The 18,189-nt window shown below is 45.6% G+C and overlaps 1 pseudogene; it reads right to left on the reverse strand.

Annotated features, from left to right (window-relative positions):
* Positions 1–12,100: 12,100 nt before the first annotated feature.
* On the reverse strand, positions 12,101–17,055 carry LOC146172451 (uncharacterized; annotated as a pseudogene).
* Positions 17,056–18,189: the final 1,134 nt, after the last annotated feature.

The raw sequence follows: 18,189 nt of genomic DNA on the forward strand, positions 1-18,189 counted from the left end.
AGCAACGCAGAGTTAAAGAAGAGGGTTGGGAATGTCGGGTATGTTGAGTTCTCTCTATAGATATATAACGTGCATACATTTATTTAAACTCTTTTGTTCTTCAGAATGTTGTTATGTGTCACCTGGTCTCAGAGCTGAGAGGTGGGTCAATCTTCTGAGAGACGGGGCAATTAGTGAATCTAAGGGTAAATGTACATCGGGCAGACTGAGGCAAACACCGTTCCAAAGCGGTTTTCCAGCATTTCTATCAGAAAGACCGTACGTTAGAAGAAATGATATTTATTCTCTAGTCAGGTTTTAGACCTTCAAATCACAGAAAATATAGGGAGGTATATCTAATCCAGAAATTTAGAACAATGGATCCAACAGGAATAATTATCCCGAAATGAACAAAAAAAAACGGCTAAACGTATTCGCTCTGCGCCATAACTGGTCGGGAAAACAATGCAATATAGCGTTCATTTTACAGATTTATTTATTTACTTATTTATTTCACATACTGCTGCTCCATCCAGAGCTATTGCAGAAGTGGGAGGTGAACATGATATAAATAAAATAATTTATGCAATACAGTAAGTAGAGCAATAACAAGAAAATTTAAACAGAGCAACAACACTAATAACGGCTAGAGATTACTCAACTATATGAAATAGTCAGTGTGCGATGGCGTCAGTAAAATTTTGTAAAGGAAGGGAGCGAATTGAGTCAGGAAGCTTGTTCCAAGCTGCGATGGTGCTTGTGAAGAAGCTGTTTTTAAATGGATTAGGTCGAGCAAAGTAGGGGACAATATTAAGCTCACGGTAGTATCTGGAGGCAGTAGGCCAGCCTGGAGTAATGTAACAGTTAGATGAAAGTCGGTAATGAGCATGAATGATACAATACAAGAATTTCAACGATTCCAAATGTCGGCGATGTGATAGTGTAGTAAGCTGTTACGAAAGTATAGCAGAAGTAGGCGAAGTAGATCGTTCACAGCTCGTGTACACTCTATCGCCCCTGCGCTATATCATAAGGTTCAAATGTTTTTCTGAACATGTTTCCTTCTTATCACTCTGTACATTAATTTTCCTTTTCCTTTTCTGCAGACAACGTCAGAATCAGCAGGTACGGTTCGTTCGATTTCTTCTTAATGTGCTTTTTTGTACTTCTACCCTTGTTTCGCAAACCGTTTGTTAGCTGTTCTCTTGCAACTGCATTCTTTATCAGGACCGTTTGGAATGCCTGCCCCTTTTGAGAATTGCGTGTCAGCATCGAACCTGCTTAGGGGCCTACTAATCATCCACCCCGCGTCGTAGTTTTTCATGCTGCCGCTTTCGATTTTCTTTTTCAGGCGACGCGATACTGATTAGAGGCTCAAAACTTCATTCCGAAGAGACATTCGTTCTTTAATTGCCCTACTTCTTTCTACCATATATCCTCATCCTTCTCCGCTCCATGACTTTTCTTCTTCGGAAGGAAAAGTGTATTGAAAACGCCGCCAGTGATCATCGTGCTGCCCAGACGAAGATAAGTCCATTTGTCGAAACACAGGCTCGGCTTGCGAACTGAGGCTCCCCTCACCCTTGTTCAGTGCTCTTTCATGTACAGTGCTCTTTCATTTATTTAGGTGGTGCGTGTAGAACAATAATCGCGTAAAGCGGAACACTTACTGCTGCATATTTTCTGCCAATACTCTGTAATTAACGTAGTTTATAGAGTAAATAGATTGCCTTTATTCATGGCATGATTATGCTTAGGACAGTTATGTGAAATCTCCAGAAAAGGCAATTAGCTTCCGGTTTAACATGATTTACATCAATAAATGGTGCCTTAAAGGATAGGGAGGAGACAAGCCCGCCTACGGCCAATCTGAGACCCACTGCGGCCTTCCATGGCAAAACCCATTTCGGCTGATCTTATTTTTACTGCATGGAATACGAATATATGTTCTATTTTCCTGCAAGTACCCCATGAAATACCGGTGCGGGCAGCGTGGGGCCAATCCCACAATTCAGCCCAGCCGCAAACCATGCGGGACCTATTTGGCTTTTGAGTTTATGCGTTTTCTATATGCGTTAGGCTCACATTTGCATCGGAACTGTCCTAACGTGCACCGCAAGAGACGAATGCGGGCAGAAGCGGGAAGGAGCACTTTCCAGCCCCGCTACAGGCTATGCTGAAATTATCTAGGTTTTTGGTAGGCAGCCCCATTTGGGACAGCCCAGGAATTTTCAGCATGAATCCGACATTTCCGTTCGACCTTCCCTTAAGTACCCCTCAAAGGTCCCATGCAGGCAATGTGCGGACATACCCGTAATTAGCCCAGCTGCGGCCCATCCAGGATCTATTGGACGTTTAGTGGGCAGCCCCATTTAGATTTGTCGAGGCTTTCCCTTCACAAAGCCAAAATTTGCTTTGCATCCGCCCTTGATTGCATATGCTAGACTCTTCCATGCGGCATTTCTCCTAGGTAGCATAAACGAGAATGTCCTATTTTTTTGCCTTTCTTCCGTGCAGTGTCCTGAAATCAGATGGCATTCCGGGAAACCTCTCAGCTGCTTCAACCTCGGTCGTCTTTTTACAGGTTGTGACTCCGTATCTGTAGTCAATGCTGGATTCTGATAGAGTTGTTTGCATATTTATTGTTCCATTATTTTCTCTTTTCACTCTTCCATACGCTGCTCGCATATGCTAACCAATACGTTTATTGCCGTACGAATATTCTAACGGTGAGATAATACGCTGTTTCTTGAGAGCACGACAGCTAAATAATAATAATTTGACCACGTAAAGAAGTGTTTTCATTCGGCACCTATGTAAGCTCTCAGCACTATCGGCGTCTAAGGGGAAGATTATAAAGCATAGTACGGCAGGAATGGTATAGTAACATTTTCTGATTTATGCCGCATTTGCTTCACCAGGCGCATCTGATTTAGAACTGATCACGATCGTATTTGCTTCGAACGTCCGGACATTACAGTTCCTTGGGAGAGCGCCACAATGAAGAAGATGCAAACAGCAAAGTAGAATTGCGCGAGCGCACGTGTTCCGCGTGCCTCGTTCAGCACGCGGTGAATTGAGACCAGGCGCTGCGCCGAGCGTTCTTTCACAGCAAGCACCCATCTTCAAACAGCTCTTCTCCTGGCATTTAGGTAGAAGCCTGGTTTCCTACACCGCACCTCCTGAGTCCTTCGCTTTGGCGTGGTATCGGCGCCTGGCTCGAGAACTATTATCATATCGTGCACCCTGCGGAGAGGTCACCCCAGTGACTACCTACCTCGATGTTCCACAAGGGTTCTGTAGTCTCGGACCTACTCATCGACTCCATGCTCGGAGTACACGGAGCGGGTGGCGGCCGGAGTTGTCGACATCTACTTCGTTGGCCACCAAGTCTGTTTGCCCGGGACATCGCCGAGCCTGACAGAGCAGTCAGTCGTCCGGCCATCGACTACTGCGGGAGTTTGACCCCGATGACTTCCCCGGTGAGTTTTGCACCTGCTCACTAGCTACAATAATCACGATAATCACTGTAGCTGTTGATAATTTGCTCATAGCATAAGCGATAGCTTATATAGCTCGTTCGGCAGGCGTCCGCGCCGTAGTTGTACTCGTCGGCATAGTTTATCGGCAATATTCAGACTTGCGCAAAACATCGCGTCATGGTCATTTTTGGTTCTAATGGTTTACGACTGATTGGTGTACGATAGGTGATGAGTTAATGAAATCATTTAAATTGATTCAGGAAATAAATGTAAACAATGAAAATGGTGTACAGAGGTGTCAATGTTCAGAATGAAAAACGATTGCTTAAAATACTAATGAGAAAATACACCCTCCACATGTCCCGACAGGTCGACCCTTGCTTCCGAGTGCTTGGACTTGACCTACGCCAATGCCTCTTCTTCGGCGCATGAGTGCACTGGTGCAGGGGACAAGGATGTTTCCTCCGCTTGTCTCAAGACCACACTTGGTGACAAGGTCATAGACATAATTTTCGCCAGCACATGTTGTGAATTCCGCAATGCTTTTACTGCTTCACCGGAGAGCAATGGAGTTTGAGATTGATCAGTTATTTTGAATGATTGAAAAAATAAAATTTTGTCGTCTTTGCAGGTTGTGACCTCCGTGTCCGTGGTTAATGCTCTGCTCTCGAAGAGCTTTTGCCTATTGAAAGTGCCTCTTTTTTTCTCTTTTTCCCAATGCTATACTCTGCTCTGCAATGCTAGGCATAACGTTTATTGCTGTACTAATAACCCAACCGCGAGAGCAGACGCCGTTTCTTGAGGGCACGGCAGCAAAATACTTATTATTCCAAACCTGCTGCAAATTGTCACGCAGACTTTTAATGGTAATCTGCGTTAAAGCATGCCCTAAATGCAATGCTTCTAATAATTTAGTATGTGTGTCACTACTCAGAGTATATCATTTTTCCGCAGATTGGGCCCGCGTAGTCAATGTCAATACGGGACCACCTTTTGCCTGTTTCAGGCCAGTTAACGACGGGAGCCGAGGCTAGAATCGGCACATTTTTCACAGTTCTGGCACTGAGCAGTGACCTCTTCAATATATCTGTCGATGCGTGGCCACCAGAGCATAGAACGTGTACTTATTTCATTCCCGGTGAACCCTGGTACGTTTCATGTAGAAGGTGCACCACTCGCTCCCTATAGCTTCGGTCGGTATTGTCACCGTATTACCCCAGTACAACAGTTCCATTGCTACAGATATTTCTGGCTTACGGTCAAAAAACGGCAGTGCGGCACGAGTTATTCCGTTTGCGTTTATGGGCCACCCATGTATTATGTACCGTTTGACCTCTAGCAGAACAATGTCAGAAGACGTCAATGTCTTGAGCTCACGCGTTGTTACGGCGCCGTTGTTCAGCTGGCTCAGCGACAGCATATATTAAGGTGGCTCACGTCGTCGTCAGCTTCCGGAGATCACTGCGGAAGTCGGCTCAGGGCGTTCGCGTTGAGCATCTGTCGTCCTCGTGCATACAGTAGCCGGTATCGGTAAACCCTCAGATAGAGCGCCCAATGTTGTAGCCGTGCAGCGGTCATAATGGGCGTCTGCTTGTTTGATCTCAGCAGGCTCAACAATGGCTGATGGTCAGTTATCAAGGTAAATTCCCTACCTAGAAGATAGTCACGGAATTTAGTGACGCCGAATGCCAGCATCAATGCCTCCCGCTTGAGCTGTGAATATTTGCGCTCCCCCTGCGTTAATGTTCGTGAGTGGGACCAGATGGTCCTGTGAACGTTAGCAATCGTGTGAAACAAGACAGCTCGCGCACCGTTCGAAGACGCGTCACATTCAAGTTTAAGTTCCTTCGAAGGGTCGTAATGGACGAGAACATTGGCTATTTTAAGATCTCGTTTCACACAATCGGATGAGAGCTCTTGAGGTTGCTTCCATTGCCAACGTGTACTCTTTTCAAGCAGCTGATACAAAGGACAAAGTGGGGTTGACATGTTAGACAGAAACGTCGTGTAAAAAGCAAACATGACAGCGTCCATGCGCAATGCTTTTACTACGTTTTCGCAGCGGCTGATTCGTAGCTTGCACTTGAACGTTATTGAAAATCAAACGCTGATCATCCTAAATTTTTCCAAGCGTGTAAAACTGCCCTGACAAAGTGAAATTTATTTGCATTGTAAAAAGTGTTGCACTACTAATATAACATTGATGAATATCACACGCATCAGAAACTGTTATACCTTCCGCGGTTTCAGTAAATCTTTTACAGTCATTGGCGCAGAGTTACACTATCAGATTCTTTGACATAAGCGCAATCATGATTCGCTTCATTTTGAGCTCGGTAAACTGAATTCTCTCTGCGCTCTACAGGTGAGCAGCCTGCTTTCCTGTGCAGCGAGGCTTCCTCTACAGAGTTGCCGTACCCCAATTGATTTTGTTTGGGGGGGGGGGGGAGGGGGACTCGTGCCTGGTGCTCTGGCCAGAGTGCCAGAGTTTACCTGCACTAAATCTACGGGAACCGGCCGGGCAGTATGCTATCAGTGCTGCAGTTATCCAGTTTATTCCTCTTTTCAAGTACGATATAAGGAACCAGGCTATGTCTCGATTCGTTCTAATGTACTGCAGCTCAGAGCACGATCCTTGCATCTGCGTGGGCTCGACACTTCATTTGCCTGTCTGATACTAGTATAAGACGTGCACACTACTGAAAAACAAGAAGAAAAACAGACACATCAGCCAAGTCGTATACACTAAAAATATCAGGCCCATAAGCGTGGTACAGCCTAAGAAGCGTGCAAACATTAAGTATAAAAGGCGGGTGGTTGCGTGCTTTTTGTTTTCCTAAACCTCGCTTCTTTTCCGCAGTATTGGCCAAATCTACGCAGTTTGTTTCTGCAATATTGCAACATTCTTTACAGCAAATCACTAATGCATTGCAGAAGACACGTTTTCTTCGGCAACGAATCCGCCGTAAACTTGGAAGCAGACCTACATCGCGTGCGTTTCCACGAGCGCGCCGGCTGCCGATCGACGGTGGCGCTACCACACGCAGCGATTAGACTACTAACATGGTCTCCAAGATCATCCCTGCGCGCGTTCTCTCCGGCCGTACGCGCGCGCCCCAGCCAAATGTTGTAAGCACGGTGGAAGAAAAAATTTGGAGGACGCTTAATCTTCGCCTTCAAGAGTGGAACGCGATAGCGTTATTGCACCTCGTCGAGAAAACTTATTAAACACAAGGGTATTGGGGCATCCTCGCACCGGTACCCGCGCGAAAGGAAAGACGCTTGATTTTACAACCCGTGAGGGTGCACGGCGAAACGTCCGGGGCGAGTGGCGCGCCACGTGTCGGTGCAGCGCCGCACATTGCGAGGAGGGGTTCGTCTGTGTTTGCCGCAAGATGGCTCTGCATGTGCGCAGAGCGCAGAAGAAATGTAGCGGAAACGTACTTCGCTACTCGTGTAACTGCGACTTCTGTAAGTAACATGCTCATAATTACCGATATACACCGCAGTATAGCGTTCTACGGCACGTTTCTAAGGCAACACCGCATTCACTAGAAGCGCTTTTGTACCGCTTTCAAGCATCGAACTCGTGGCTGAGTGTTTCTTTTTCACACGCTTTAAGACATCAAGCGTGTGAAAAAGATGCCAATTAGGCCTTCAGTTAAAACGTTCTTCTTTAAGCTACATTCCAACACATTACCTGTTAAAACCTGGTTACATGAAAGAGGCTTATTCGTTCCCTGGACAACAGACTGTCTCCTTTGCAAAAAACCAGAGACAATCGAGCACGTCTTTCTGAATTGCTGGGACCCAGTCTTTCACTGGGATGTTCTCCAGAGAACACTAAAGAAAGACCATCCGTTAGATCCGTATGGCATACGGTTCCTTCCAGTCGAGAGTGAGGGTATTCCTTTGGATTTAGTCATGGTCTTGGGCCTCCACAGCCTGTGGAAAACAAGGATGCAAGTGCAACATGCTGATGTCAACACGCGTTCTGTACGCGAGAACTTTATCGAGAGTGTGCTGCTCCTTAGAGAAACGTATCGGGTGCTTTCTGATCCACCTGACTGGATCAGTGTGCTCGATGAACTGGCTGTCCTCAAAAAATTTTAAATCTTTCGTGACAGCCGAAGTCTGGTTGTTGCGAGTTTTACTATTATTGTGGATCTTTTTTGAATTGATGTGAACTCAAAACAGGCAATAAAGAAAAAAAAAACTCGTGGCTGAGTGGCAGAGCCTCCGTCTCACACTCCGGAGACCCTGGTTCGATTCCCACCCAGCCCATCTTGGAAGTTGATTCTTATTTATGAAGTGCATGCCGGGATTTATCGCTCACTGCCAACGACGCCGACGACACCGGCTTTTTTGCAACACGAGCTCCTTAACGCTACCGCGTTAAAAGAGGTGCTCCGACGGCGCGGCCGCGCTACAGCGAGCGCGAGGCCGCTTAGTGTGACCGGAAGAGAGGGCAGCCGCTAGGAGCAGCACGTGTTCTGGGGGCCATCCTCTCCGCCGGTTCTGCTGGCGTGGCTATGAAACACCGGCGCTCCGCGCCTATAATTTCGCGCTTAAATCAGCATTAAAAGGCCCTACCTCTTAGATATTTATTTAGCGATATTTACGCCCCAACTTCTGAGCAGATAGAAACTTTCGTAACGTCGACTAAAAAAGTGACTCTATGTCCGAGCAAACAGAGACGCGTCGTCTGCTCCGGAGCACTAGGGTGCCTCGATACCACGCTACATCGAGGCACCCTACGGAGCACGCACCGGGCGCACTTCTTGCGGATTGTTGCCACGTCTGGCCATTTAAAGAGAAGCCCTATGACATCATGCCGCCGGTGCAATGCCTCTTGGGTAGCTGTTCAACGCATGTGAAATGAAGGTTCGCTATTCTATCCGCCCCTTGTTCGCATCGCAACCAGACGCCGATTACATGGAGGCGAAGGAAGCAAGCTTAAAGCGCTGTCGGGGAGGTTTGAGCGTCTGCTTCATCCTCGCGGACGCCACAACCGCTGCCATACGAGAAAATGCGCTGCGCCAGGTGGTATCAGAATGACCGTGGCGCTCCAGTGGCAAAGTGAAGTATCGAACACAAAAAAAAAACAAAGCTATCTGTAGCCAGATGCGCGTGTCTATCTCAGACGACGGTATACACACGGTCAGACTGGCGCTTTTGCCGCGCGTTCGATTTGCGGTTCACACGCCATGCAGTCATGCATAGCCTGGACTGCATGAAAAAAACACAGAAACTGTGCACAGGAATGAAGGTAATGTGCGTCGTGGAATGATTAAACTAAACAATTGCACCCAAGAAACATTCGGTTTTAATGGGGCAATTCTCCATGGGGGCCTTAACAATTTCTTCATTTCACTAGTAATATTTGGAATACGTTGCTTGCTCATTGAACTTTATCGTATTTTGTGCAATCCGTGTTTTGGTGAAGGTAAGACTCCAAGAACTTCTCTCTGCTGCCCGATGCCACAAACGCATCAGGAACACCGCGAGTACAAATTCCCGAATCATTCACTACGGTGTCTGCCAGATAACATGGAGAAAATTGAGCATGCTGTAAAGAACGGGGGAAGCCTTAAAGCGGTAAAAAAGAAATTGGGCATAGGCAAAAACCAGATGTATGCGATAAGATACAAGGCGGGCAACGTCATCACGAATATGGACAAGATAGTCGAAGTAGCCGAGGCGTTCTATACAGATCTATACAGTAGCCAAAGTAGTCAGGACCGCAATGAGATTGGGGGTAGGGAAAAAAGTCAGATGTTCCACCAGTGACGAAGGACGAGGTCAAGAAAGCAATAGAAACTACGAAAAGGGGGAAATCAGCTGGAGAGGATCAGATAACTACAGATTTGTTAAAGGACGGGGAGGATATCGTGCTAGAAAACCTGACCACCCTGTATACGCAGTGCCTGGTGTCATCGACGGTACCGGAACCATGGAAGAATAGATAGATAGATGTATTTATTGAAAGGAAAAGGCAGAGAGGGTTGCCCGAATAATTCAAATCTGGCCTGCTACTCTGCTCTGGGGAAGGGGAAGGAGAGAAGAAAGAAGGTCATGATGGGTGACGATGCGGGAGAATGCATATGAAATACATATACAGACACAGTAGCTTCTTTTACAAGCGCGAATCAAGTCCGCTGGGGACCGAAAAACGGCAGAGAGCAGGCACTACCTGGGCACCCTTTCCCTTGTCCTGCCAAGCGCCCAGCAGCAGTTCCTCCGACAGAGGCCTCTTGTCTAAACGATTCAAGGATGCCACTAACACACTTCTTTCGCGCGCATACGCTGGGCACACCAATATATATGGTCCACAGTCTCCGGGATGCCACAAGTTGAACATTCCGGCGAGTCCATCTGTCCAATTAAATGTAAGTACTTGTGCGTGAAAGCTACCTTTAAACGAAGTCTATCTAGTAAGCATGCTTGATGACGCGGAATATCACGCGGAACATAAAATTTTAATGTTTGATCGAGCCTTCTTAACGAATGTGTCGGGCGTCTGGCTGGGCCCAGTAAGCTGCTGTAGCATTATTCATACTACTCGTAAGGCACGTCGTGTCACCTCTTGAAAAAGGCACAGCTGTTTGGAGGCCATTGATGAGTGTGCTTTTCGCTTCAACATTGGCCTGTTCATTCCCATGGAGCCCGCAGTGAGCAGGGATCCATTGAAACATTATCCTGTGGCCTTGCAGCCGGGCAGATGTGAGGAGCTCCATAATGTTTAGTGTCAGGGACTGATAGGCAGTGTGGCGCAAGAAGTTTTTCAAAATTTGTAATGCCTTTTTTGAGTCCGTGAATATACATCATTTTTGAGGTGGTTCCCCACATATGTAGCGAATAGCTTCTCGAATGGCTACAAGTTCAGCAGCGGTTGATGTAGAGGTATGTCCCAAAAGAAAATGCAGAGTCGTTTTCTGAGTTGGTATGACCACAGCTGCAGCGGATGCCTGTGCTGATACAGATCCATCGGTGTATACGTGAATATAATGAGGATATTCTGACCAGATGTGCGCCAGAGTAAGTTGTTTGAGTCCACTAATTGGTACCACTGATTTCTTTAGTATTCCAGGAACACGAAGGTGCACCAAAGGTTTATCCATCGTCCAAGGTGGTTGGGCGGGACGATATGGGAGGGCATATCCTGTCGGTTCTTGCGACTGATGGCAGCGGAGTGCACTTGTAAAACTGCAGTCCGACCTTTCATCCAGAATCTTGCTGAGTGGGAGAAAACTGTGTCTTGTAAGTGCTCATAAATATACACGAAGTGGTTTGTGTGACAAGTATATGGATATTGGGCGAGCATGTGCCTCTTCAATTGTGCCTTTGTTAGAGGTGCATCTAGGCAGTCCAAAGCATATTTTCAGTGCCTGCGATTGTACGCTCTCTAAAGTCCGCAAGCATGAAATGCTCATACTAAAGAGTACAGGAAGACTGTATCGAATGTATCCAACAAACAGGGTCTCGTAAAGCCGTATTAAGGAGCGCTCAGTTGGACCCCATTTGATGCCAGCTATGTAACGAAGTACATGACAAAAATTAATTAGCCTTTTCTTCACCATAGTAACATGTTTCGACCAAGATAGTCGGTGGTCAATAATTACTCCCAAGAATCTGTGCCTGGAGACGTATGGTATTACGACTCCATGAAGGGTAATCGGGTAGCGGCTGACACATTTCCCCGTAAACGCAATCACTGCACACTTTTCTGCCGCTAAGTATAAACCTTGACGCCGTAAGTACATCGATGTCGATGGCACAGCTCGTTGCAATCTCGCACGTAGTTGTGGACGCGTCGAACCAATGCAAACATTATCCTCTTTCATAAAAACTGGGCACCCTGTATACGCAGTGCCTGGTGTCATCGACGGTACCGGAACCATGGAAGAATGGAAACATTATCCTTATTTATTATCCTCATTCATATTTTAGGAGATTTCATAAAAACAGACTAGGTGTTTCTTACAAATCTGGTAGAAAGGAGTAGCCGGAACCGCTATGCGGCAACAACTTCTCCTTTATTGTTCATGTAAATAAAAAATTAAAAACTCTACACTTCCTAAAAAAACAAAATTATCTGAATAGAAACAAAAGCATGCATATTTTAGTGAGGCCATTTTCAGCTACCTAACTTTATTATAATTTATGTAATCAATGAAATCAATAAGAAAAGTTGACAAAACCAACAGAGAACATAAGCGCGGCACTGCACGCCTTCGTTATTATTAATTTGCTATGCGCCAAAAAAGAAAAATTTGGCAGCACAACCAATTGCAAATATCGTTTTTCCAGTCATCGGGCAACAGTATATCAAAATTTTAAAATCAATTTATAAGGTCGGCCGACCACCCTTTGTTAGATCTTACATGGAATCGCCCTATAGCATCCTACCTTTAAATTGTGCTGTAATGCACTCGTAAACCGCAGAGATCAATTAATAAATCATTCATGCGGCCCCGAGTCGAATTATAACCTAGAAAATTGGCAGAAATATAAAGGTACATAATTGCAACCAAAATACAAATTGTTTCAAGCAGGCGAAGACCACTATGTGTCAAAAACAAGCGCCCGTCCTAGGCGCGCCCATAGAACGCCAGCGAAACGAGCGACGAGACAGGCCCCTAGTACCCGTGCTGCCCCTGGTGGCCGCGCCATGCGTAAAAGTCACACTAAGCGGCCGCTCCTCGCGGCGCCGTCGGAGTACCTCTCTTTCTTCCACCGTGGTTGTAAGTTTGTCAGTTCCTCCAGGCGCCACCAGGCGGCAGTGCAATGCGTCGATGCATAGGGTGCCTCGATGCCAGCGCCGCCGTTCAGGGTGGAGACAACCTCTCCGACGCCGTCATATTGAAGCAAACGGGATCAGTTGCGCTGCTGCGCACGCGTTCGTAACGATGCCGTTCATACTCTCGGCGCTCTTCAGAGTGCTTTGACTTGAACTTGACTTTTTATCAGCATCGCACTGCTTCTCGTGTTACTCATAATAGCCTTTTTAAAAGCCTAGCGTCGGAGACAGAATTGCACGATTTAATTTTAGGACTGCAGGTGGTCGAGGTTGAACATTTCATATGCAGTCTGTTGGTTTGAAAACGCGCTAATATTTTAACTATTCGTTGCCCGGCAGTTTGCTGTGCTACGTGCCGATAGGAGAAGTTGCCTTCTTTTTTCGCGCGGTGTTGCGTTTTTTTTTTTTTTTAATTCCATGGTTTGTTAACGGCAGCACGTCGTAAGCCGCCCGCACGCTTTGGTTTCGCTTATGTTGTGCTTGCTGTTTTCGTGTGCTAAGCTCGCAACAACTGATGTTTCTCCGGGTTTTAATATTTGAAGGTGTGCCTGTGGGTTATTCGTCCGTTCACTGCTCAAAGGGGTGCTGCTACATCCGTTAAAGACGGTCGTTGGCATACAAAAATAATGCTGCCGTATTCCAACGCTGTCACAGCGGCTGCGTTTTCGAGGCCCACGAAAACCAGTTGCCCTTCTTTGGAGTTAGTAAAACAGATTTCCACGAAATTTTCATCTGGTTCATTTTTCTGATGGGTGCACACCAACGAAGAGTTCTTGCTGCGCTGACGTGCAGAAATCGCTTGTGTCATTGACATACCACGCACCGGTTGCTCTGCCGCGATTCCTTAGTTTGTGAAGCACGGTTCTGCTCGTATTATTCCTTCGTATTTATTTTATCAAGCCCATATGTACTCATTACAAGCCATACATATAGTCTACACAGGTCATTAATTAAACTGCAGCATTCTCTTTTTTTTAATTTTTTAGCCGAAATATCAGTTATAGACATTAATAAGCCATCAAGTGCGCAAAAAAACGACCATAAATGTTTAGTTAACGAACAGCATTTTTAACGATGCCTATGCGTGAATTTCCTACGTTGCTTTCAAAATTGCCGTGGCAATAGGCTAGCCTATTACAAAAATAAGTACTACCTAAAGTGGAGCCTTTTTATTGTTCCAAACAAATATGTATTATAACTTGTCAGGGTTGCCCCTAACAGATAATACAGGCAGACAAGCAAGCTCTGCAAATTATTTATTTAATGTCAAGTGCAATAAGAAAACAAGACATAGGGGAAAAAATTGCTTTTTTACAATGTGGTGTAACCTTCGCAACAAGAAAACAAAGAATGAAAAAAAGCAAATATAAAGTAAGCATGAAAGGTAGAGTTGCAATAAAAGCTCCTGTACACTATGGCATAACATTTAAAGCAAGTTGCTCTACGACAAGTTAACGCCAGCGACAGTCTTGCTGCCGTATCCGTCGTCCGATTCATCTGGTTCGCTCAGCCAGCGGAGGTAGATACGTAGCCGAATGATAACAAAACGGCACAGCAGTTTTGTCATAATGCTTGGGTGGTCAGTGCACTCACTAGGTGGCAGAGAAACTGATCGTTCAATAAGACTTGTCAATGTCTTGATTGGGTGGCCTAAACGACAAATATCATTTTCTTCTGAAAATTTCTTAAAGAGACATTCACAGGAAGAAACAAACTGCAGGACTGCACAACTCACATAGACCAGATTCCTAGAACCTTGATTGTACTCCTTGAGCTGCACAAGGGCATGCTCATCGGAAGCCTCGTCAGCAATGAGAGCCTCAGTACAGGCAGGGCATGGTTTCTTAGTGCTGATAAAAGGCTTCACCAAATAGCCTGCCAAGTGAGCGACGATGTCACTTTCAATGAGAGACAATGGCTCGACTTCTGTGCAGTCATCATCATCATCATCATATGAGGTTTCTTGGAATTCATTCTGCACTTTAATCTCTGCAGAAAAGAAATCCACTAAGTAGTTGCTGTCATCAGCTTCATAACCAGAGTTCTTAGGTACTTTGAGGAATTGGCTGACTGATACAATTCTGAGTGCTTTTTGACATCATATGCACTAGGCACGGGAGAAATCATCCGGATCACCGAAAACAAATTCTCCAGGCAATCTTGAGCCAACCGTCCTGTTAAGAAGAATGCGTAGCCACACTTGTTTAGCAGAAACTCGTGAAGTTGAAGCACTGCAGCAGTGGACATTAGCGCACCTGCTTGACATGGTTTCCACACCTTTTTGATGCCAATGCCTAAACTCTCGGCGACTTCAACAGCGAGTTTCAGAGTTGAGACAGCCTCTTGGTATTTACTTTCATTTGATGAACTGAGGGCAACAACAGGGTGCCTCGCAGTCATGATTGTGTACCACTTGAAAATCACCTCACAAAACCAGGCTGTTGTTCCAGACTTGGGTGGCAGTTTCTTCCGCTCTACAAAGTACCTGATAGCGGCAGGTGCTTCTCTGAATAACTGAACAGCTACCCCTACCTTCATCTTTGTGAAGTGGCCATTGGAAATATTCAGCGCACTTAGGTTAGGTGCCACCTTCAACTGCTCTGTGTCCAACTTCAGGACAGCTTCTATATACTCAATTGACACATCAGTGCTTGGTAAATCGTACTTCGCCACTATTTCTTCACTCAGTTTCATCTGGTCTTTTCGCACGAGGTGCCCTCTGATGTTTTTTAGTACATGTGAAGGATCTGGCATAAAGAACAGCGACATAGAATTGTCGTATGGATGAGGAACTGTGCATGTAGTGACAGAAAAGCGGGAACTAGACAGGTTTAAGCTACGCCACATCGCACATTTGGAGCTCCCCATGCCGCATGTCACGCACAGCACATGCAAAGAAATCTCTGTGCATAGGTTGATTAAGTGGAAGACAAAGTCTTTCAACTTGTCTCCATTAACAAAAGCACCTGCATAATGATAAGCAATTACTTGCTTCCAGCGCGTGTTAAGACCACCAATCATGAAGACGAGTACATGGTTTGCTGCTTGGTCGGTTTCAGGGAGCGTCACTTTGCCAAGAAAGCCATCACCACTTCGATCTAGCTCGACACCTTTCCGAATCTCCATTTCATCCAGAAATAACACACAGCCTTTTTCAATGTTTGACATCGCAGCCACTTTCCCCTTCATCATGTTGATAATTTCACTCAAGAACCCGGGCTTAAACGACAGGTGTTGTAGTCGTCTACAAAGTGTCCTTCGTGAAGGAAGAGGGTTTCCTTGTTCTAAAAGCAAATCGTAACCTGCAGAGCCGCAAGCAAATTTCAGATGCAGTGCTTTTTTTTATGGTTTCTGCGCTCCATGCACTACCTTTCCGGCTCTTTCTATTCAAAGCAGCCTTCTGGTCCTCATTCAAAAGTTCAAATTTTTAGTGAGCGTAGAGAGATCTCTTTCCAGGCGCTTTGTTTTTCTGTTTCCGATATGCAACTTCTTTTTCGCTGAAGACAAGCTTTCACGCAATTCAAAGTTTTTATTTTTCATGTCTTGCAGAGCCTTTCGTAGCTCACATGATGAAAGCGAGGAAATAATTTCACTGCTCTCATGCTCAATTGCATTTTCTTCGAAAGAAGAGATACTGTCCCGAGTGAATTCTGTCAAGTCGTCATTGCCAGCTTCTGTAGCTACAGTTAAGGAGGAGCTGGTTCTTTCTCCATCAGCAGGCCCACATTGGGCAGGCCGCTTTGCAGGGAGCTTTCTTCGCTTAGGTGGAGCTGAAATATTAATAAAAAGAATGGGTCTCATTGTTTTGTACCCAGCAGCTGGAAATGCGCTCCAGTACAATTATTACTTACGTCTGAAGTGAAACAGCGTGAGCAAAGCTGTAGACTTTAACAGGCGGCGCCCATCCTGCCGGTTCCTCTCAAACTGGTCCTCTTCAAAGTTGTGCTAAAAAGTAAACAAGGCACCAGATGTGAGTATTTACGTTTTCTTAAATTGATACAAACTAAATGCGTTTAGAAATTAACCAGTTATTTAAGGTGCCTAAACGGGATTTTAAAAAAATGTTGCTAAATTATCGAGCTTAACACATTCTCGTAAAAAAAAAACTCCGCTTACGAACAGCGTAAATCAAATATACCTGCAACCGTAACATCGTCTATATCACTTGCGAATAGTACGGTTCAAATATTTTCAAATTTAAAGAGAAAAAGTCGCTCGCCTTGATATGAGAGCCGCAAAATATCTCCGGAGATCTCAGATAAAATCGCGGTGTTTCAAGCGACACCAACATGAAGGCCACGCTCTCGAGACAAATCACTGTAGACCTTCTGTCGAAAATATCAGGCACCTCACACTCATTCTTACTATTTTTTAACGCCTGTAGACCTTCTGTCGAAAATATCAGGCACCTCACACTCATTGTTACTATTTTTTTTAACGGTGCAGTTGACTCTGCTGTCTAAATACAACTTACGCGAACTTCTCTGTAAAACAAACGCCAGTGCTTCCAGTGAAAGCATCGAAAGGTGTGCGACGTTATAATTATTTGCGAATTCACGCTACCTACAAAGTAGCGGCGTGCACAAGCATATTTTAATTGCGAAGTGCGGTTTGATAAGACTAAACTCGTTTGCAACTTACCTCGCAGATATATGAGCTGTCAGTTGCTTTCCACCGATCCCGCTAAACTTGAGCTTCCCATTTCCTTCTCCGTTCCGAGTCCCGGGGGAAGCGAAAACAGCGTAGGCCTTTACGCGTTGACCCGTTGCACATTGGCACACAACAGCCCGTCATTTTGGCTCGGTGGAGTTACCAAGCTTGTCATTCATACGGTCGAACACAAAATAAAAGCACTCGCGAGACGTCAGCAACCACTGTGCAGCAAGCAAAGCAAGCGCTTCTGCTTGCTCCGAGCAACTGCGACCACTCCAACCGGCCGCTGTGCTTCAAAATGGCGTCGGAGCGAGCAAGAGGCGGCGTGGGGCTGTTCAAAGTTGGCACCACCCTGAACGGCGGTGCTGGCATCGAGGCACCCTATCGATGCATAGTGCTCCCGCAGGGAGCAGATTTGCGCGAAGGTCCTCCATTATGTTCCAAGCTCTGCGGGAAAGCCGCTCCTTGCGTCTACAGGGGGGCTCTGCGGGAAAGCCACTCCTTTGGCATACAGGGGCTGTGATCACGGCGGGGAAGACGAAGTAAAGCAGTTCGCTTTGTTTTTATTGGCATGTACATCGCGCTCTATTTACAGGCATCCTTTTTCCTTGCGCTTTATAAAGGCGCAGGCATTGATGCCAAGCGCATCGTGCATTTACTGAAAATCATAACATCGAAAACTCATCTGATTTGCATAACATGCTAGCACAGCATGATCTGTCAGAGATGGTGAAACGGTTGCAGTAGCTCGTAGTTATGACATTAATGATGTAAAAATACAAGTAATGACAATACTACGCAAGTTTTGCATGGAAACGTTTTACATCGCCCGGCGGAAAGAACATTACAATGCACGATTCTGTAGGGATCGTCTGCAATATTAGACGAAGCCTACAACAAAACCCCGCTGCACGCAGTTCAAAGCCAGGCAGTCTAAAGCAGTGCAATTGACAGACAGGTGAAATGAACCAATAGCACAGGTCGCAGACTTGCTCGCGCTCCATTATCTTGCAATATATTACCTATAGCACCATACATGACTTGCATTTGTCCACTGAAAATTTTCCATGCTGCGATCGTTCAAACTGCCCTTATCCAGTCGTGTGCTTTTTGTTAGCATCATTCCGTTTTTAATATATGAATTTGTCTTTTTCTAACGGCTGCATTCACTGTAACGCAAAATGCTACGATTGTAGTATTCCAATTTGTATTTTATATTCATCTCCATTTCTATCCCCTCCCCTGAATACAATCGTTATCAGAGGGTCCTTCAGG

Source organism: Amblyomma maculatum, unplaced genomic scaffold (assembly GCF_055883805.1).
Source record: "Amblyomma maculatum isolate TAMU_Amacu unplaced genomic scaffold, ASM5588380v1 scaffold_13, whole genome shotgun sequence".
Lineage (NCBI taxonomy): Eukaryota > Metazoa > Arthropoda > Arachnida > Ixodida > Ixodidae > Amblyomma > Amblyomma maculatum.